Source organism: Eumetopias jubatus, unplaced genomic scaffold (genome assembly GCF_037043125.1).
Source record: "Eumetopias jubatus isolate StellerSeaLion01/CBP00866 unplaced genomic scaffold, mEumJub1_p1.0 scaffold_9, whole genome shotgun sequence".
Taxonomy (NCBI): Eukaryota; Metazoa; Chordata; class Mammalia; order Carnivora; family Otariidae; genus Eumetopias; species Eumetopias jubatus.
This window is the reverse complement of record NW_028274815.1, coordinates 116,196,538-116,219,454: the sequence shown is the minus strand read 5'-3', so window position 1 is coordinate 116,219,454 and position 22,917 is coordinate 116,196,538. Positions and strand designations below refer to the sequence as shown.

General features: G+C 37.3%; 2 pseudogenes; both read left to right on the top strand.

Moving 5' to 3' along the window:
• Positions 1-4,070: 4,070 nt before the first annotated feature.
• Positions 4,071-13,617, top strand: LOC114220747 (kynureninase pseudogene; annotated as a pseudogene).
• Positions 13,618-17,743: 4,126 nt separating this feature from the next.
• On the top strand, positions 17,744-18,720 carry LOC114220577 (protein cornichon homolog 1-like; annotated as a pseudogene).
• The last annotated feature ends 4,197 nt before the right edge of the window (positions 18,721-22,917 follow it).

Below are 22,917 nucleotides of genomic sequence, written 5' to 3'. Positions count from 1 at the left end.
TAGACAGAGAGAAGGAGAGCACAAGCAGGTGGAGTGGCAGGCAGAGGGAGAGGGAGAAGCAGGCTCCCCTCCGAGGAAGGAGCCCGACATGGGGCTTGATCCCAGGACCCTGGGACCATGACCTGAGCCGAAGGCAGACGCTTAACTATCTGAGCCCCCCAGGCACCCCACAATGTATCCCATTTTGCTTTATTTCCCATTATTGCATACATGCTTTCCATTTACTGCCCATACACATGGCCTGCTCATTTCAACCCATGGGACAGATTTATCTCAGTGTTCCCAAAGCATGGTATGAGGAGTCAGAATAGGGGTCCAGTAAATGTGAGCCAGCAGTTGGCATCTGTCTCCCTTTTGATGCCCTCCCTTTTTATATTTAATCCCACAAATCATTCAAGTATCATATTCTGCTTACAGACTTCCTGAGTTTCTCTAGCTCTTATGGCCTCCATATTTATTAGGTAGAGAACAAACAAAAACAGAAAACAAAAAGAGGATAAAAGGGAGGGAGGGAGGGAGGGAGGGAGGAAGAGAGGAATGAAGGGAGGAAAGGGGGGAAGAAAAGTTCCCCACAACAGAGAATTGGCTTTAGGAGTTACAAAAGCAAAGGGAAGAGAAGGAAAGGCTAGTAGTCTGATAACTTCCACTTTGAAGCTATTCAGGAAACTGTTCAGTTAGGAATATTCATTGGCTTTCTATAGTGCCATATCATCAGTATCATTCTGTTCAGAACACATATACTATCAGTGTTCCTTGCTAAGTGTTTCAGATGCATTCATTCTGCTTCCCCCATGTTGGTTCAGGATTCATTTCTTCCTGCTTCCCTGATGGCCCATATTAAGCTAAATGCCCCCTTCTCCATGCTCCCATGAGAAGCTGGTGTTTCCTTTTAACTCAATATCTTATACTGAAAGTGTTTGTTTGTGAGTCTGACTCACCCTTAGAATATGAATTTCATGAGACAAGGTCCAGGCTTACTTGTCTTTGTATTATCTCTATAGACTGTGTACATGTACATGCTACAGAAATGGCCTCTGAAGTAACTAGGTTGTAAGCTTTGGAGGGTGGGAAACAAGGGTTTTACACCTCTTGTTTTTATATTATGAATAACAAGCTCAGTGTTTAGGTGTTAAGAAAAACTTGTTAATGTTAACATCTCTGTGCTTTGCTCCTCTCACCACCCACTCATAACCTTACCCTTGCTCATCAAACCCTAGTTACTAAGCATTTAGTAAATGCTCAACAGACTCTTAACAGGTTAATACTGATGGCCACTGTGAGAGAAAAACAATAAACAAATTCTTTAATTATACTTCTGTTTAGAAATTCGTGCATAGTCTGATTGTCAATAAGAACTTCTGCCATATTTTCATACTTTCAGAGAATAGGCTTTAGAGTCAGGCAGAATTAGATTTGCCTGGCTCCAAAGCTTATTAGACTCATGGCTCTGCAAATGCACTAGCTATTTGACCTTTGGTAGGGCCTTTTAGAGCCTTAAATTAAAAATGGAAATGACAGGGCACCTGGGTGGTTTAGTGGTTAAGTTACTGCCTTTGGCTCAGGTCACGATCCCGGACTTCCGGGATCGAGTTCCCCCCTTGGGCTCCCTGCTCAATGGGGAGTCTGCTTCTCCCTCTGACCCTCTCCCTTCTCATGCTCTTTCTCTCTCAAATAAATAAATAAAATCTTTAAAAAAATGGAAATGACAGGGGGCACCTGGGTGGTTCAGTCGGTTAAGCGTCTGCCTTTGGCTCAGGTCATGATCTCAGGGTCATGGGATCAAGCCCTGCTTCTGACTCCCGGCTCGGGGAGTCTGCTTCTCCCTCTGCCCCTCTCCCCCACTCATTCTTTCTCTCAAATAAACAAAATCTTTAAAAAATAAATTAAAAAATGGAAATAACAGTACATATTCTGTAGGATCATTATGAGGACTGAATGTGATAATATATATAAGGTGTCTTAGCACCATACTTGGCACATAATAAGCATCAACCAAAGTTAGCTATTGCTTCTTGATCCTGTCCTTCCTCAAGAGGGTCACTTGGGTCACACAGTATCTACTGGATTACAAGATATTATCTAGTCTAGCCTATGGTTAGGTTTCCTGTTCTCACACTACCTGTTCCACAAGAGCTATTAGTCTATATCTCTATACATTTGAGTGTGTAATATGTATTACTGGGGACTGTGTGTATGGACATCTATATGGCTGTGTGTGTATGTCTGTGTGCAAGAGCCATTGGCTTCCAGCTATCCTCGCATTTGATTTGAGAAACTTCAGAGGCTTTAATTAAAATCACTAAATAGGGCACATTCTCCTTTCCTCTTGCTGCTTTCACCTCCACCTACCTGATTTCCCCTGTTAAATGAAAATACAGTGAGAAGTTGCTGGATTAAGCTATAGCAAGCAGATTCCACTATGAACATGTAAAAGCAAATAGGGAGTACTCCCCAGTGTTATTAAGCTATAAAACCCAGATACTACAATAGCTCACAATGGAAAAATGATGAATGGGTAATGTCACTTTGCTTCAGTGGGGCTTAATGAAGGTAATGAGCAAAGGGATATTATCTCCAACTTCCCATTTTCTGGGGAGAGTAGGTGAGTGGAAAATTTAAAAGGCACACCAAGTAGCCTTGGTGAGTAGCTCCAAATATCAATTCAGTTCATGGCATCTCTCATTCTGGTCTGAGGGCCTATGGAATATTTCCCCTCCTAATAATGCTGAAGCCAAACCTCCATGCTAGCAATTTTCACCCTTCTAGGTAATTGCCAATTATCTCCAGAATCATTAGGAAAGCCTGAAAATATTTTCCAAAACAAAGTTGATTTTAATTAACTTATATATATTTTAAATGTGTTATCAGAGAGTTCTACTTCTAGCAAAGGCTGACTAGTTAGGTTGCTACACACAATCTTGCTGAGAACAATTAGGAAAGTTGAACAAATTATTATTTTTTAAACACCAATTTGAAGGCATAGAAGAGCTAACAAAGCAATGATAATTTGCTGGTCCAAGATCTGGAAGAAAAGAGAAGCCAAAAAAGGTGAGCTAATATTTGGGGAAACCTTACCCTGAAGATAATCGCTGACTCCAAAAACAAAAACAGCACTGAGAAGGTGAAAAGAGCTTTTAACAATTTCCCTGTCAGGAATGGCAACGCAAAAATTACTGTAAAGAGCATGAAAAGGCAGAAGGGCCCTGGTAAACACCCCAGGCTTACATGGGACCATGAAGGACCTTACCCTAGGGATAAAGATGAACTGGAAGTAGACCAGTCCTCATAAGGACTGAAGCTCAGCTTTGAATTTTTCAGACATTTATTGGATGAAGTTATTCAGGCCCTAGCCCATCTGTTTGACAGAAATAAAAGTAAATCCTCTCTAGAGGGTTATAACATCATATGGAACCCCAAATCATCTCTGGAGTTCAGCAAGCATTTTCAAATTAATTGACAATGTGATTCTAACATTTATATGGAAATGTAAAGGACCTAGGACTTAGAATAACCAAAATGGTATTGAAAAAAGGGAAGAACAAAGTTAGAGTTCTTATATTCTTGAGTTCAGAATTTATCATAAAGCTACAGCAGGCTTACAACAGAAGTAGATAGAAATAGTTTAATAAACAGAGTCAAGTCTAGAAATAGACCTAGACATATACAGTCAATTGATTACCAACCAAGACACCAACTCAATTCAATTGGGAAAGGTAAGTCTATTTAACAAATTGTGCTGAAACAACAGGATATCTCTATGGAAAGAACTCTGATCCCTACTGCACCCCATACACAAAAATAATTCAAGATGGATCACAAACCTAAATGTAAAAGCCTAGAACCATAAAGCTTCCAGAAGAATATCCTTGCAACCATGGAATAGGCAAAGGTTTCTTAGGCATAACGTAAAATGTACTAACCATAAAAGTAAAAAGTAAAATATTGGACTTTAAGAAAATTAAATTTTTGTTCATCAAAAGACACCATTTTGAAAGTGACTAAGCAGGCAACCAACTAAGAAAAAAATATTCCAATACATATACATGGCAAAAGATTTGTATTCACAAAATATGAAGAACTCCCACAGAGAATTCCAGGAAGATGATCAAGTAAGAAGCACAGAGAATCTGCCTCTCCACCTAGACAAAAATTGAACTGACAGAATCTAAGTAACTACGTAGGAATTCTAAACTGTACTGAAGGCTTATGACCTCCAGGGGAAAGCTCGCACAGTAAGTTGTGCTTAATTTTGGCTCTTAGCACAGTAGTAGTTACCTGTGGCAGACAGCAGTGCACATGTGCCTGGAGGAGCTTGCGCATAGTTTGCTGAACCAGGGTGGGCAAAAAAGAACCCTGTCCTCCAAATATCAGCATCTGTGCTCTGATTGCTGATTCCTGCTTCTGGTCACAGAGGTACAGACAAAAAGGTGGGTGGTCAATGTTGTTGCACTTCCCCACGTTGTTGCAACCCCCTAGCTCTATAGTCAAAGTGACTTTTGGTAGATTTAAAGGGCCAGCACCCATTCCCCCTTTCAATTCTCTCTTTTTCCCTTTTTGGAAGTCAGACATTATGGAAGTCATACTAGGACATTCAAAAACAACCACATATACAACCACATATGCAAATTAAAAAGTGACCATAGAAAGGCTTAGGAAAGACCTAAGAAGACCTTAAGTTTATGCCTCAGGCTGATCCTAGGCAAAAAAACAGCCTACCACAATCAATAGAACAAAATAAAAAATAACAAAAACAACAAACCTTGGAAAAGGAAGAGAATGTGAATTCCAGAGATAGCAGATTATTAGATTCAAATGTCCAGTTTCAAAAAAAAAAAATCACAAAGCATATAAAGAAATAAGAAAATATGGCCATTCAAAGGAAAAAAAATAAATCAACAGAAACTGTCCCTGAAAAAAACCTGATGTCAGATGTACCAGCCAACTTTAAAACAACCATCTTCGGCGCCTGGATGGTTCAATTGAGCCTGCCTTTGGCTCAGGTCATGGTCCCAGGGTCCTGGGATCAAGTCCCACATCAGGCTCCCCCTGCTCTGTGGGAAACCTGCTTCTTCCTCTCCCTCTGCCTGCCACTTCCCCAGCTTGTGAGCTCTCTCTCTCTGTCAAATAAAAATAATTAATTAATTAAAAAAATAAAACAACCATCTTAAAGATGCTTGAAGAACTAAAGGAAGATGTGGAGAAAGTCAGGGAAACAATGTGTGAACAAAATGGCAATGTCCACAAAGAGTTGGAAGACCTAAGAAGAAATCAAAAAGAAATTCTGGAGCTGAAAAGTACAATAATAGTAAAGAAAAATTCACTAGAGGAATTCAAAGGCAGAAGAAAGAATCAGTGAACTTGAAGATAAGGCAGTGGAAATTATCTTATCTGAGGAACAGAAAGAAAAATGATGGAAGAAAAGTGAGCAGAACCTAAGGGACCTGTGGGACACCACAGAGTTGACCACATATGCATTTTAAGAGAAGGGGGAAGAGAAAGAGAGAGGGGTTGGGCTGGAGAGGGAATTGGGTAGGGGGAATATTTGAAGAAATAATGGCTGGAAACTTCCCAAATTTGATAAAGGGGATGAATATAAATGAGGAGTCCAACAAATACAATGAATTAAGATGAACTCAGAAACCCACACCAAAACACATTTATTATAATCCCTTTCAAAAGACAAAGACAAAGGCAGAATCTTGAAATTAGCAAGAGAGAAGCTACTCATTATATACAGGGATCCTCAATAAGATAATTAGCGTCTTTCTCATCACAAACTTTAAAGGCCAGAGGCAGTGGGCAGATATATTCGAAGTACTAAAAGAAAAAAACCTGTCAACTGAGAATCCTATTTTCAGTGAAATCATCCTTCAAAAGTGAGGTAGAAATAAATTCCCAGATAGACAGACCTAATTCCTAGATAGATAAAAGCTGAGGAAGTTTGTTACTACTAGACCTTACCCTGCCAGAAAGGCTTAAGAGAGGCCTGCAAGGTGAAAAGAAAAGACACTAGACAGTACCTTGAAGATTTATGAAGAAATAAAGATTTCAGTAAGAGTTAATGCATGGGTGTTATAAAAGCTAGTATTATTGTAACAATGGTTTGTAATTCTAATTTTGTCTTCTAGATAATTTTTTAAAAATTTTTTATTGTTATGTTAATCACCACACATCATTAGTTTTTGATGTAGTGTTCCATGATTCATTGTTTGTGCATAACACCCAGTGCTCCATGCAGAACGTGCCCTCTTTAATACCCATCACCGGGCTAACCCATCCCCCCACCCCCCTCCCCTCTAGAACCCTCAGTTTGTTTTTCAGAGTCCATCGTCTCTCATGGTTCTCTTCTAGATGATTTAAGAGACATTTGAAATAATTATTAGTCTAAAAGCTGGTATTACTATAACTTTGGGTTATAATTCTACATTTTGTTTATAACATAACTTAAGAGACTAATGAATTTAAAAGAATTAATAGTTTATGTTTTGGGGCACACAATGAATAAAGACATAATTTGTGGGGTGCCAGGGTGGCTCAGTTGATTAAGCATCTGACTCTTGATCTTAGTTCAGGTCTTGATCTCATGGTCATGAGTTCAAGCCCTATGTTGGGCTCCACACTGGGTGTGGAGTCTACTTAAAAAAAGACAGAATTTTGTGACATCAACAACCAAAAGGGGTAGGGATGGAGCTGTAAAGGAGCAGAGTTTTTGTATGTTATTGAAATTAAGCTGGTACAAGTTCAAATTAGAGTGTTATAACTTTAGGATGTGAATTGTAATCTCCATGGTAACCACAAAGAAAACAGTTATAAAACATACCCAAAAGGAATGAGAAAGAAATTTAAACATTTCACTACAAAAAATTAACTAAATACAAAAGGAGATGGTAATACAGGAAATGAGGAACAAAAAAGCTATAAGGCATATAGAAAAGAAATAGCAAAATAACAGAATTAAGTCCCTCCTTATCAGTAATTACTTTAAGTGTAAATGGATTAAACTCTCCAATCAAAATACAGAGATTGGCAAAAAATAAAAAATAAAACAAAAAAAATAGAGATTGGCAGAATGGATAAAAACACATGATTCAACAATATGCTGTCTACAAGCAGCTCCATTTGTATTCAAAGAGACACACAGATTGAGAGTGAAAGAATAGGAAAAGATATTCCATACAAATTGTAATCAAAAGAGAGCAGGAGTGGCCATACTGATATCAGACAAAATATACTTTAAATAAAAAAACGCTACAAGATAAAAGAAAGACATTACATTAATAAAAGATTCAACATGAAGATATAACAATTATAAGCATTTCTTTACCTAATGACAGACATATCATCAAAATTATGAAGCAAAAACTGACAAAATTGAAGGGAGAAATAGACATAAAAATAATAGTTGGAGACTTCAATATCCCACACTCAATAAATGATAAAACAACCAAACAGAAGATAAAAAGGATTTTAAACAACACAATAAATCAACTAGATCTAATAGACATATACAGAATACTCTATCCAACAAGAGCACAGACATTCTTCTCAAATGTACACAGGACATTTACCAGGATAGACCATACGTTAGGCCACAAATTAAGTCTCAGGAAATTAAAAAAGGTAGATATCATACAAAGTATCTTCTCTGAACACAATGGGATGCAGTTAGAAATCAAAAACAGAGGTAAAATGAGAAAATTACAAATCTGTGGAAATTAAACAGCATATTTAAACAACCAATGTTTCAAAGAAGAAACCACAAGGGAAATACTTAGAAATGAGTGAAAACAAAAACACAACATACAAAAACTTATGGGATGCAATGAAAGCAGTGCTCATGGGAAATTTATAGCTATAAATGGTTACGTTAAAAACAAAAAAGAACTAAAATACAACTTAACTTTACAGGAACTAGAAAAAGAACAACAAACTAAACATAAATTTAGCAGAAGGAAAGAATAAAGATTAGAGCAGAGAAAAATAAAATAGAAAAACAATAGAGACAATTAATGAAACCAAAAGTTAGTTCTTCAAAAAGATCAGCAACACTGACAAACCTTTAGCTAGAGGGAACAAGAAAAAAGAGAAGGTTTAAGTTACTAAAATCAGAAATGAAAGTGGGAACATTACCACAAATTCTATAGAAATAAAGATTTAAGAGAGTACTATGAACAATTGTATGCCAACAAATTGGAGAACCTAGATGAAATGGACAAATACCTATAAAACACAAAACCTATTAAGACTAAATCACACAAAAAAATACTAAATCTGAATAGATCTATAACTAATAAGGAGATTGAATCAATAATATACAATCTTCCAGCAAAAAAAAAGCTCTGAACCTGATGGCTTCACTGGCAAAATCAACCAAACATTTAAGACTACCAATCCTTCTCAAACTTTTCCAAAAAATTGAAGAGAAAAGAATACTTCCTAACTGTAAGGCCAGCATTACCCTGACATCAAAGCCAGACAAAGACACTACAAGAAAACTACAGACTAATATCCATTATAAACATTGATACAAAAATCCTCAACATGATACTAGCAAATCAAATTCAGCATATTAAAAGATTATGCCACGACCAAGTGGGATTTATTCCTGGAATGCAAGGATGGTTCATTATACAAAAACCAATCAATATTATACAGCATATTAACAGAAAGAAGGAAAAAACCTCTACTTGATCATCTCAAATGATACAGAAAAAGCATGTGGTAAAATTCAATACCCTTTTATGATTAAAAATAAAACACTAAAAAACTAGGACTAGAAGGAGACTACAATACAACTTCATATATAATACAGTTGCATATACAATTTCATACATTTCAATATAATTTCATATATGGCTACAATAAACACCATATATGAAAAATCCACAGCAAACATCATACTCAATGGTAAAACACTGAAAGCTATTCCTCTAAAATTGGGAACACTTCTATTTAAAAATATTACTGGAATGGGTGCCTGGGTTGCTCAGATGGTTAAGCATCTGCCTTCAGCTCAGGTCATGATCCCAGGGTCCTGGGATCAAGTCCTACATCAGGCTCCCTTGCTCAGCGGGGAGCCTGCTTCTCCCTCTGCCTTTGCCTCTGCCTTTCTCTCTTTCTGTCTCTCATGAATAAATAAATAAAATCTTAAAAATAAATAAAAATAAAAATATTACTGGAAGCTCTAGCCAGAGCAATTAGGCAAAAAAAAGAAATGAGGCATCCAAACTGGAAAGGAAGAAGTAAAATTATCTCTGTCTGCAGATGATATTATCTTATATGTATAACACCCTAAAGATTCCACACAAAACTGTTAAACTAATACATGAATTCAGCTAAGTAGCAAGATACAAAATCAACACAAAAATTAGTTGTTTCTAAACACTAACAATGAACAAAAACAATTTCCTTATGATAGCATCAAGAATAAAATACTTAGGAGTTAACTTAACGAAGGATGTGAAAGACTTCCTAATACTTACAATTACCTAACAATTACGTTCTGAAAACTATAAAACACTCATGAAAGAAATTGAGGAAGACACAAAGAAATGGAAAAACATTCAATGCTCATGGACTGGAAGAACAAATAGTGTTAAAATGTCTATGCTAATGTCCACAATAGCCAAACTGTGGAGGGAGCCAAGATGCCCTCCAACAGATTAATGGATAAAGATGTGGTTCATATATACAATGGAATATTACTCAGCCATCAGAAAGGATGAATATTCACCATTTGCACTGACATGGATGGAACTGGAGGGGATTATGCTAAGTGAAATAAGTCAAGCAGAGAAAGATAATTATCATATTTTTTCACTCATATGTGGAACATAAGGAATAGCATGGAGGACTACAAGGGAAGGGAAGAAAAACTGAATGGGAAGAAATCAGAGAGGGAGACAAACCATGAGAGACTCTGGACTCCAGGAACCAAACTGAGGGTTACAGAAGGGAGGGGGTGGGAGAATGGGGTAACCAGGTGATGGGTATAAGGAGGGCATGTGTGGTGATGAGCACTGGGTGTTATATGCAACTACTGAATTGTTGAACACTACATCAAAAACTAATGATGTACTATATGCTGGCTAATTGGACATAATAAAAAAAAATAAAAAGATAAAATGAAAAAGAATGTCTATGTTACCCAGAGCAATCTATGCATTCAATGCAATCCCTATCAAAATACCATCAGCTTTTTTGAAACAAATAATTCTAAAATTTGTATGGAACCAGAAAAGACCCCAAATAGCCAAAGGAAGGTTGAAAAAGAAAACCAAAGCTGGTGGCATCACAATTCCGGACTTCAAGCTCTATTACAAAGCTGTAATCATCAAGACAGTATGGTACTGGCACAAAAACAGACACATAGATCAATGGAACAGAATAGAGAACCCAGAAATGGATCCTCAACTCTATGGTCAACTAATCTTCAACAAAGTGGGAAAGAATATCCAATGGAAAAAAGACAGTCTCTTCAACAACTGGTATTGGGAAAATTGGACAGCCACATGCAGAAGAATGAAACTGGACCATTTCCTTACACCATACACAAAAATAGACTCAAAATGGATGAAAGACCTAAATGTGAGACAGGGATCCATCAAAATCCTAGAGGAGAACACAGGCAGCAACCTCTTCAACCTCAGCCACAGCAACTTCTGGCTAGACATGTCTCCAAAGGCAAGGGAAACAAAGGCAAAAATGAGCTATTGGGACTTCATCAAGATAAAAAGCTTTTGCACAGCAAAGGAAACAGTTGACAAAACCAAGAAACAACCTACAGAATTGGAGAAGATATTTGCAAATGTCTCATCAGATAAAGGGCTAGTATCCAAAATCTATAAAGAACTTATCAAACTCAACACCCAAAGAACAAATAATCCAGTCAAGAAATGGGCAGAAGACATGAACAGACATTTCTCCAAAAAAGACATCAGACACATGAAAAAATGCTCAACATCACTCGACATCAGGGAAATACAAATCAAAGCCACAATGAGATACCACCTCACACCAGTCAGAATGGCTACAATCAACCAGTCAGGAAATGGCAGATGTTGGCGAGAATATAGAGAAAGGGGAACCCTCCTACACTGTTGGTGGGAATGCAGGCTTCTGAAGCCACTCTGGAAAACAGTATGGAGGTTCCTCAAGATGTTAAAAATAGAGCTACCCTATGACTAGCAATTGCACTACTAGGTATGTACCCCAAAGATACAAATGTAGTGATCTGAAAGGGTATCTGCACCCCAATGTTTATAGCAGCAATGTCCAAATAGTCAAACTGTGGAAAGAGCCCATATATCCATCGACAGATGAATGGCTAAAGAGGATGTGGTGTGTGTGTGTGTGTGTATATAATGGAATACTACTCAGCCATTAAAAAAAAATGAAATCACCATTTGCAATGACATGGATGGAACTAAAGGGTATTATCCTAAGTGAAATAAGTCAATCAGTGAAAGATAATTATCATATGATCTCACTCATATGTGGAATTTAAGAAACAAAACAGAGGAGCATAGAGGAAGGGAGGGAAAAATGAAATAAGACATAATCAGAGAGGGACACAAACCATAAGAGATTCTTAATCATAGGAAACAAACTAAGGGTTGCTGGAGGGGAGAGGGGCAGGATGGGCTAACAGGGTAATGGGCATTAAGGAGGGCATGTGATATAATGAGCACTAGGTGTTATATACAACTGATGAATCACTGAACTCTACCTCTGAAACTAATAATACACTATATGTTAATTAATTGAACTGAAATTTAAAAAAAATGAAAACTACAAAACACTGCTGAAAGAAATTAAAGAAGACATAAATAAATGGAAACATATCCCATGTTCATGAATTAGAAAACGTAATATTGTTAAAATGTCAATACTACCTAAGGTGATCTACAGATTCAACGCAAGCCCTACCAAAAACCCAATGATGTTTTGGCAGAAATAGAAAAACATCATCCTAAAATTCACATGGAATATCAAGGGACTCAAACAGCCAAAATATTCTTGAAAAGGAAAAACAAAGCTGAAGGACTTATACTTCTAGATTTTAAAACTTACTACAGGAGGCTGGGAAGATAGGAGGGAGTAAGAAGACCCTAAGCTCACCTTGGTCCATGGATACAACTAGGTAACACTCACATCAGCATAAATAAACCAGAAAACAACCTGAAGACCGGCAGAACAACTCCACAACAAAAGGTAAAGAAGGGGCCACATTGAGAAGGTAGGATGGACAGAGACATGGTGGGGAGCAAAATGGACCTCCGCTATCAGCTGGGTGTGTGGGGGGGTGGGCCTTGGGAATGGAGAAGGGAGAGAAATAGACTATCACACCAGAGCGCCCACAAAGGGGAAAACAAATCCCCATAACATTTGGTTTTGAAAGGGAGGGGCCAAATTTCATAAGGTCTTACAATCAGTGGGACTTAAAACCTAGAATTTTAAAAATCAGTGGCTGGTTCTGGGAGAGCCTGGAGGGTGATAAGAAGCTGAGTACCCACCCTTAAAGAAACCACAAGGAAAACATCCTTGGATTACAGGAAATGAGACTATTTTAGGCCTTGTGAATGACATCGTAGGAGCCCAATGAGAAAGAAATAGGTCCTAATGAATGGTTTAACTGCTAATTTATATCTTCTACTGTTATCCTTTTTTAAGCCTACACCAAAACGGTAAAAAATTCTGGAAGCCAAAGCCTTCCCTTCAGATCATTATGCTATTGAGTCACATCTTCAACTTCATGGACTTAACACTGAGAAAAGTGTGTGGATGATAAAGCCAAGAGAGGGGGAAGAAAACATTGAGAATAGAGGATATCCTTGAAGTAATTGAGAAGGAAGGAGACTCAATTGCAGTGATCCTGTTCAGTGGGCTGCATTTTTACACTGAACAGCTCTTTAATATATCTGCCATCACAAGAGCTGGACAAGCAAAGGGTTGTTTTGTTGGCTTTGATCTAGCACATGCAGTTGGAAATGCTGAACTCCACTTACATGACTGGGGAGTTGATTTTGCCTGCTGGTACTCCTACAAGTATTTAAACTCAAGAGCAAGAAGTCTTGCTGGTGCCTTTGTCCGTGAAAAGAATGCCCATACAATTAAACCTGCATTAGTGGGATGGTTTGGCCATGAACTCAGCACCTAATTTCAGGTGGATAACAAACTGCACTTAATCTCTGGGGTTAGTGGATTTCGAATTTCAAACCCTCCCATTTTGTTGGGCTGTTCCTTACATGCTAGTTTAGAGATCTTTAAGCAAGCAACTATGAAAACATTGAGGAGAAAATCTTTTTTGCTAACTGGTTATCTGGAATACTTGATCAAGCATTACTATAACAAAGATAAAGCAGATACCAAGAAACCATTTGTGAACATAATTACTCCATCCCGCATAGTGGATCACGGCTGCCAGCTCACACTGTTCCAATAAAATATGTTTTCCAAGAACTAGAAGAAGGAGTGGTTTGTGACAAGCGAGAACCAAATGGCATCCAAGTGGCTCCAGTTCCTCTCTACAACTCTTTTCATGATGTTTATAAATTTATCAATCTGTTCGCTTCTGCATTTGACTTTGCAGAAACAAAAAATAGCAGTGTTTTCTAGAACAACTTAAGCAACTGTTACTGAAAGCTTCTGTGGTTATATTATTATTATTTTCAAATTTTAATAATTGGAAGTTTTTCAAAACTGCTTACACATAACTGGCAATGAATTACACACTTTACAGAAAAATCTGATATATTTTTCCAAGAGTATGTGATTATGAGAAATCCACATGTCTGTCCAATTTCTTCATGCTTGGTGGATCAAAGTTTTCACTGATCCAAGTTTTATGTACACAGTCTTATCTAGCTGTCACATTTCATGGTCAGTGAATGTTTTATGTTGATTTGATTTATAATTTGACTGACAACTTCACAATATATGTGTAATTTTTTGTCAATTTTAGAAATGTCACTTTAGTTTTAATTTACCAAAAAGTTTCTTATAGACACTGTGATTTCACAGTCTGATATGTGTATGATTTTGCAATATTCCATACAATTCTAATCTAAGGAACAGAAAATACATTTTCTAGAGCATTAGCTTTCAAATGTTTTGACCTTAATCCACACTAAGAAATATATTAAATATCAGAGACTAGTATTTATGCCTTATTTCATTGATTCTAATATACAGATTTTTATCATATTTTAACATCTGTGAAAAAAGAATTTTTTTTCAATTTTCAATCAACAATTCTTACAATTGCCATTGACCATTCTTTCATGTTACCATCCCTGATGTTAGCATGCTTCTCACAATGAATAGATGATTTTTTAAAAATGGTGTATATATATCAAAAGCAGAAGTGTCATAAATTATTTGTCTGTGCTCTGCTATTTATTATTCATTTTATCTCATTACAACAAGTATTGGTTGAAACTCATTAAATTTATCTCCCCACCAACTCTTGGGTCCTAATCCATTTTAGAAAGTTGTCCCTTTATGTGGTGTTAGTGTAAATTCTTATTTTTTTAATGGGGACTTGCCCTGATAGAAGACTTTAGATGTTACCCTATCTCTAAAATAGTGAAACAAATCATTCCAAGATACTTGCGATTGAGAATTAGAATTAGCAAATGAGTGCTTCATCTCTCAACCTCTAACCTGAATCTATGGATCTTTATTTCCACTAGGAAAACTAGTTACACTCAACCCTATTGGACTTGCCTGGTTTTCAGCAGTTGATGCTACAACCACTATTCATGAACTGGCAAAATAGTCTACATTTATATACCTGGACAGCAAGAAAGAGTGACTACAACATAACTAGTGCCCCTGATGAACAAATTTGAATGAAATTGACTTAGACAACCACTAGAGTTAAATAAAAAGATGCAGAACTGACACCAATACCAGCATTTACTGATATGTATTGAGTACTCACCATGTATCATGTATTGTGCTGGTCTATTTATAAGTTACCTTACTTATTTGAGTGGTTGCATAACTGCTTTAGCAAAGCCTCCCCCTCCAACTTTTGGCAAAACTCATCTCTGTGGATGGAAAAGTTCTCAAAACCCTAGAATTCAACCATATACAACTTCATGTAGAAGAAATCATTTTGAATCTCACAGTGGTAAGCAAAACAGACGTGGTTTGAGCTCTCAGGGAACATGCAGCTTAGTGGGAGAAATGGATAGTAAAACATCTAAACGTCCAAGTAAATATATGATTACAAATTGTAGGTTTTATGAAAGAAAAACAGATGATACTATAAAAGAAAAATCTCAAGGGTATTAATTAGATGGTCAAGTAAGGGAAGGTGTATAAGGTGCTTACAAGTTTAAGTTCCAAAAAACCATGCTAAAATTTTTTAAAAATAAAATATCATGCTAATCACATTAAAATTTCATCAAATTATATATACAAATTATTCAAAAAATAATCAGCACTATGTCTTCATCACACAGGTTAGGAAACAGAGCATTAGAAATTCCCTTTCTCCCTGCTTGCATTCCCTTCCTCCCCAAATCCAGAGATAACCATCAAATCATATTTTGTGTTAATCATTCCCTTACTTTCACTGAAGTTTTACACCTATGTATGTACCCATAAGAATACAGAAGCCAATTTTGCCTGTGTGTGGAAAAAAAAGAAAAGAAAAGAAACCACGTGACAAACAAGGGAAGGGGGGATATAGTATACAGTATAAAGCAGCAGTTTGCAAAACGCCTGGGGCATAGGGGAGGGAGAGTAGTTTACTCATTTCAAAGTGTGTCCTAAGGGGCAGGGATCACAGAGGGACTTCTCCAGGAGCAAAGGAGTTAGCAAGGGCCATCTCCCTCCCCTGCTCCCTAGCATAAACACACAGCCCTCTGCAGGAACTAGCAGTGCTGACATTCACAACCTAACTTGCTTAAGCAACCCTCAACTTAATATAGACTGCTATATGCGGAAAATGTTATATTCAAACCTAATGATAACCACAAATCAAAAACAAGTAATAGATTAAAAACAAAGAGAAAGGAATCCAAGTATATCACTAAAGAAAGACAGCAAACCATGAAAGAGAGCAAGAAAAGGATCAGCGAAGAACTACAAAAACAACCACAAAACAAGTACCAAAATGGCAACAAATAAACTCTGTATGTTAAATAACTGGAATTAAAATAAAAACTTAAAAGTGGCAATAAATACATATCGACCAAATAATTACTTTGAATGTAAATGGATTAAACACTCCAGTCAAAAGACATAGGGTGATGGAATGGATAAAAACCAAAAACCAGTATAGATTATGCTGCCTACAAAAGACTCATTTCAGACCTAAAGATACACACAGATTGAAATGAGGGGATAGACAAACATTTGTAATGCAAATGGATGTCAAAGAAAGCCAAGGCAGCGATACTTATACTGAACAATATAGATTTTTTTTAAAAGATTTTATTTATTTATTCATGAGTGACAGAGCGAGACAGAGAGAGGCAGAGGGAGAAGCAGGCTCCCAAGGAGCAGGGAACCTGATGAGAGACTCGATCCCAGGACCCTGGGATCATGACCTGAGCCGAAGGCAGACACTTAACCATCTGAGCCACCCAGGCGCCCCAGAACAAAATAGATTTTAAAACAAAGACTGTAACAAGAGATGAAGAAAGACACTATTAAATAATAAAGGGGAAAATTCAACAAGAAAATATAGCAATTGTAAATATTTATGCACCCTACATGGGAGCACCCAAACAGTTAACAACAAACATAAAGGAATTAATTAATAGTAATATAATAATAGTAGGGTACTTCAACATCCCACTTATATCAATGGACAGATCATCCAAACAAAATCAACAAGGAAAGAGTTAGAATGACACATTGGACCAGATGGATCTAACAGATACATTCAGAACATTCCATCCTAAAATAACAGAATACACATTCTTTTCTCTCTCTCTTTTTTTTCTTTTTTCTTTTTTAGAGAGTGGGGAGGGGCAGAGGAGAGAAAGAAAGAATCTTCAGCAGGCTCCATGCCCAGCATGGAGGCCAAAGCTGGGCTCAATTTCACAACCCTGAGATCATGACCTGAGCCAAAGTCAAGAGTCCGTGCTTAACTGACTGAGTCACCCAGGTGCCCAAATACACATTCTTTTCAAGTGCACACAGAGCATTCTCCAGAACAGACCACATATTAAGCCACAAACTGTTTCAATAAATTCAAAAGGAGCAAAATCATACCATACATCTTTTCTGATCACAATGCTATGAAACTGGAAATCAACCACAAGAAAAAATATGGAAAGAGCACAAATACATGGACATTAAATAACGTGCTACTGACTACTGACTACTGACTCTTGGTCAACCAAGAAATCAAAGAGGAAATCAAAAAGTATATGGAGACCAATGAAAATGAGCACACAATGGTCCAAAATCTTTGGGATGCAGCAAAGGCTGTTCTAAGGGGCAAGTTTATAGCAATACAGGCCTACCTCAAGAAAAATCTCAAATAAACAACCCAATCTTAAATCTAAAGGAGCTACAAAAAGAACAAAACCCCAAACCAGTAGAAGGAACTAATAAAGATTAGATCAGAAATAAACAAAATTAAAACTGAAACAATGACAACAACAGAACAGATCAATGAAACCAGGAGCAGGTTCTTTGAAAAGATCAACAAACTTGAGAGGGCCCTGCGCCGCCTTTCTCCACAGGCACCGGCGCCGCTGCCTGCCCCTCCTTCCCAGCCATGGCGTTCACGATCTCACCCTTCTCCTACATGCTGGCGCTGCTGCGCTGCCATCTTCTTCACCATCTGGCACATTATAGCATTTGATGAACTGAAGACTGATTACAGGAATCCTATATGTGGGAAACAGAATGCCACAACAACCACTGGTGCGTGTTCATTCAGACTCCGAGATCTCTGAGAAAGCTCGAGATTGCAGGGTTAAAAATAACCCGAAAGGATCAGAGTGAAATACCCTTGGGATGTGTGTGGTCTGTTCTAAAGTACACAGCAGAAGATGCTTTCTAGATAGGAAGCCAGCTGTAAACACTGTGCATTCCCTTCTTTGTTCTCTTATCCTGTGTTAAGGTCCGAGTACAATGTTGTTTACCATTAATTGATCACAGCCCGTTACAGGTTTCTTTACTCCTTCTCCGCTCCCACTGCTTCACTTAACTAACCCTGTGTACGTGGAAGAATGTGCCTTACTAAGCCCCTGCTGTAAATCATTATAGATCTGTATCATTGTAGAATGTATATTAGATTATGGAAAATAAGCCTCAGCACCTCAGGCTGTTAGCTTGGGGTCCCCTGTGCCTTGCTATACTGTCGTCTCTTTTTCTCAGTTCCTTCGCCGCCCCAGGTCCCCGACTCTCAGAGGTCGACATCTATAGACCAGTGTAATACCCTGAATCCTCTTGTACTTCCAGAGTACCTCATCCATGCTTTCTTCTGTGTCATGTTTCTTTGTGCAGCAGAGTGGCTTACGCTGGGTCTCAGGATGCCCCTCTTGGCATATCATATTTGGAGGTATATGAGTAGACCAGTGCTGAGTGGACCAGGACTCTATGACCCTACGACCATCATGAATGCAGACATTTTAGCGTATTGTCAGAAAGAAGGCTGGTGCAAATTAGCTTTTTATCTTCTAGCATTTTTTTACTACCTATATGGCATGATCTATGTTTTGGTGAACTCTTAGAACAACACACAGAAGAATTAGTTCAAAGTGCATGTAAAAAACCACCAAATGAAGGGATTCTATCCAGCAAGATCCTATTTCCAAGAGTAGCCTATGGAATCTGATCATTTACTTTAAAAAATGACTCCTTATTTTTTAAATGTTTCCACAGCTTTTGATTGTGGAAAGACTGTTTTCATATGTTATACTTGGATAAAGAATTTAAATGGAATTATGTATAAATTAATATAAAATGATTATCTCTGGTGTTGACAGGTTTGAACTTGCACTCCTTAAGGAACAGCCATAATCCCTTGAATGATTGCATTAATTATTGACTATCCTTAGTCCACTGGAAGGTTTTGTTATATATAGGAACTTGTAGGGCTCATTTTGGTTTTATTGAAATGCCATCTAATTATAAATTAGCTGTAGATATCAGGTGCTTCTGAGGAGCTGAAAATATATATCTGACTTGTGGGAAACTTCATGGGTTTCCTCATTTATCATGTATGTGATTATATATGGACATATTTACAAAATAAGAAGGGTGGGATTTTTTTTCCCCTCCAACTTGAATATTATCCCTGTATATTGCATGAATGAGAGACTTCCCATATTTCCATCAGAGTAATATACTTGCTTTAATTCTTAAGCATAAGTGAACATGATATAAAAATATATGCTGAGGGCGCCTGGGTGGCTCAGATAGTTAAGCGTCTGCCTTCGGCTCAGGTCATGATCCCAGGGTCCTGGGATCGAGTCCCACATCGGGCTCCCTGCTCTTTGGGAGCCTGCTTCTCCCTCTGCCTCTCTCTCTTTCTCTCTGTCTCTCATGAATAAATAAATAAAAATCTTTAAAAAAAATATATATATATATGCTGATTTACTTGTGAAGAATGCATTTAAAGCTATTTTAAATGTGTTTTAATTTATATATATGATATATATATAAGATATATATATATATAAGATATCACTTATAAAGAAATTGGTTATTATACTTAACTGTTCTAATCTGGTGGTAAAGGTATTCTTAAGAATTTGCAAGTACTTTAGATTTTCAAAACTGAATGAGAGAGAACATTGTATAACCATCCTGCTGTTCCTTTAGTGCAATACAATAAAACTCTGAAATTAAAAACAAAAAAGATTAACAAACTTGATAAGCTTCTAGCCAGACTCATCCAAAAAAATTAAAAAATTAAAAAATTAATAAAAGGAGGACTCAAATAAAATCAGAAATGAAAAAGGAGACGTAACAACTGACACCACAGAAATACAAGGGATTATAAGAGAATATTATGAAAAATTATATCCCAACAAATTGGACAACCTAGAAGAAATAGGTAAATTCCTAGAAACATATAACCTCCCAAAACTGAATCAGGAAGAATAGAAAATTTGAACAGACCAATTACCAACAATGAGGTTGAATCAGTAATGAAAAAACTCACAACAAAAAAAGACGAGGACCAGATGGCTTCACAGGTGAATTCTACCAAACACTTAAAGAACAGTTAATACCTAGGGGTACCTGAGTGGCTCAGTTGTTAAGCATCTGCCTTCAGCTCAGGTTATGATCCCAGGGTCCTGGGAACGAGCCCCACATTGGGCTCCCTGCTCCGCAGGAAGCCTGCTTCTCCCTCTCCCACTTCCCCTGCTTCTGTTCTCTCTCTCGCTGTCTCTCTCTCTGTCAAATAAATAAATAAAATCTTAAAAAAGATTTTATTAAGAACAGTTAATACCTATTCTTCTCAAACTATTCCAAAAAATAGAAGAAGAAAGAAAGCTTCCAAATTCATCCTACAAGGCCAGCATTACCCTGACCCCAAAACCAGATAAAAACACCACAAAAAAAAAAAAAAAAAAAGAGAGAACTACAGGCCAACATCCCTGATGAGCACAGATGCAAAAATCCTCAACAAAATATTAGCAAACCGAATCCCACAATACATTAAAAAAATCATTCACCACAATCAAGTGGGGTTTATTCCTGGGATGCAAGCATGGTTCAATATTTGCAAATCAATCAGTGTGATACATCACATCAACAAGAGAAAGCATAAAAACCATATGCTCATTTCAATAGATGCAGAAAATACAAAATACAAAATCCATCATGATAACACCCTCAACAAAGTAGGTTTAGAGGAAACATACCTCAACATAATAACGGCCATATATGAAAAACCCACAGCTAACATCATTCTCAATGGTGAAAAATTGAGAGCTTTTCCCCTCAGATCAGGAACAAGACAAGGATGTCCACGCTCACCACTTCTTTTTCTTTTTCCAAAGATTTTTATTTATTTATTTGAGAGAGGGAAAGCACGAGCAGTGGGAGTGGGAGAGGGAGAGGGAGAAGCAGACTCCCCACTGAGCAGGGAGCCTGATGCAGGGCTCGATCCCAGGACCCTGGGATCATGACCTGAGCTGAAGGCAGATGTTTCACTGACCGAGCCACCCAGGCGTCCCTCACCACTTCTATTCAACACAGTACTGGAAGTCCTTGCCACAGCAATCACACACACAAAAAGGAATAAAAGGCATCCAAATTGGTAAGGAAGAAGTAAAACTTTCGCTATTTGCAGATGACTTGATACTCTATATAGAAAACCCTAAAGACTCTACCAAAAACTACTAGAACTGATAAATGAATTCAGTAAAGTTGAGGATACAAAATCAATTACAGAAATCCATTGCATTTCTATACACTAATAATGAAGCAGCAGAAGAGAAATGAAGAAAACAATCCCGTTTACAATTGTATCAAAGAGAATGAAATACCTAAGAATAAATTTAACCAAGGAGGTGAAAGACCTGTCCTCTGAAAACTAAGAAATACTGATGAAAGAAACTGACGACAACACAAACAAATGGAAAGACATTCCATGCTCATGGATTTTAACAAATGTTGTTAAAATGTCTATACTACCCAAAGCAAACTACAGACTTAATGCAATCCCTGTCAAAATACCAGCAGCATTTTTCACAGAACTAGAACAAAGAATCTCAAAATTTGTATGGAAACACAAAAGACCCCAAATAGCCAAAGCAATCTTGAAAAAGAAAAACAAAACTGGAAGTATCATGATTTCAGGTTTCAAGTTATACTACAAAGCTGTACTAACCAAAACGGTATGGTATTGGCACAAAAACAGACACACAAGTCGATGGAACAGAATAGAGACCCCAGAAATAAACGTGTGATGGTGTGGCCAATTAATCTTTGACAAAGAAGGCAACAATGTGCAATGGGAAAAAGACAGCGTCTTCAATAAATGGTATTGGGGAAATTGGACACCTACATGCAAAAGAATGAAATTGTACCACTTAAAAAAAAAAAAGATTTTATTTATTTGAGAGAGCGAGCACAAGTACAACTGGGGTGGGGGGCAGAGAGAGAAGGAGAAGCATATTCCCCGCTGAGCAGGGAGTCTGATGTGGGGCTCGGTCCCAGGACCCTGAGATCATGACCTGAGCCGAAAGCAGAAGCTTGACCAACTGAGCCACCCAGGTACCCTGAAACTGTACCACTTTCTTACATCACACACAAAAATAAACTCAAAATGGATTAAGGACCTAAATTTGAGACTGGAAACCATAAAAATCTTAGAAGAAAGCACAGGGAGTAATTTCTCCAGCACTGGCCATAGCAACATTTTCTAACTATGTCTCCTGAGGCAAGGGAAACAAAAGGAAAAATAAAGTTGGGATTACATCAAAATAAAAAGTTTCTGCACAGTGAAGGAAACAATCAACAAGACTAAAAGGCAACCTACAGAATGGGAGATATTTGCAAATGAAATATCTGATAAAGGGTTAGTATCCAAAGTATATAACTTATAAAACTCAAAACACAAAACACAAATAATCCAATTAAAAAATAGGCAGAAGACATAAACAGACATTTCTCTAAGGAAGACATACAGATGGCCAAAAGACACATGAAAAGATGCTCAACATCACTCATCATCAAGGAAATGCAAATCAAAATTACAATAAGGTGAAAAAAAACTATAATGAGATATTACCTCTACCTCTCAGAATGGCTAAAATAAAAAAAAAAAAAAACACAAGAGAGAGCACGTGTTGGAGAGGATGTGGAGAATAAGGAAAACTCTCATGCACTGTTACTGGGAATACAAACTGCAGTAGCCACTCTAGAAAACAGTATAGAGGTTCTTCAAAAAGTTAAAAATAAAATTATCCTATGATCCAGTAATCACAC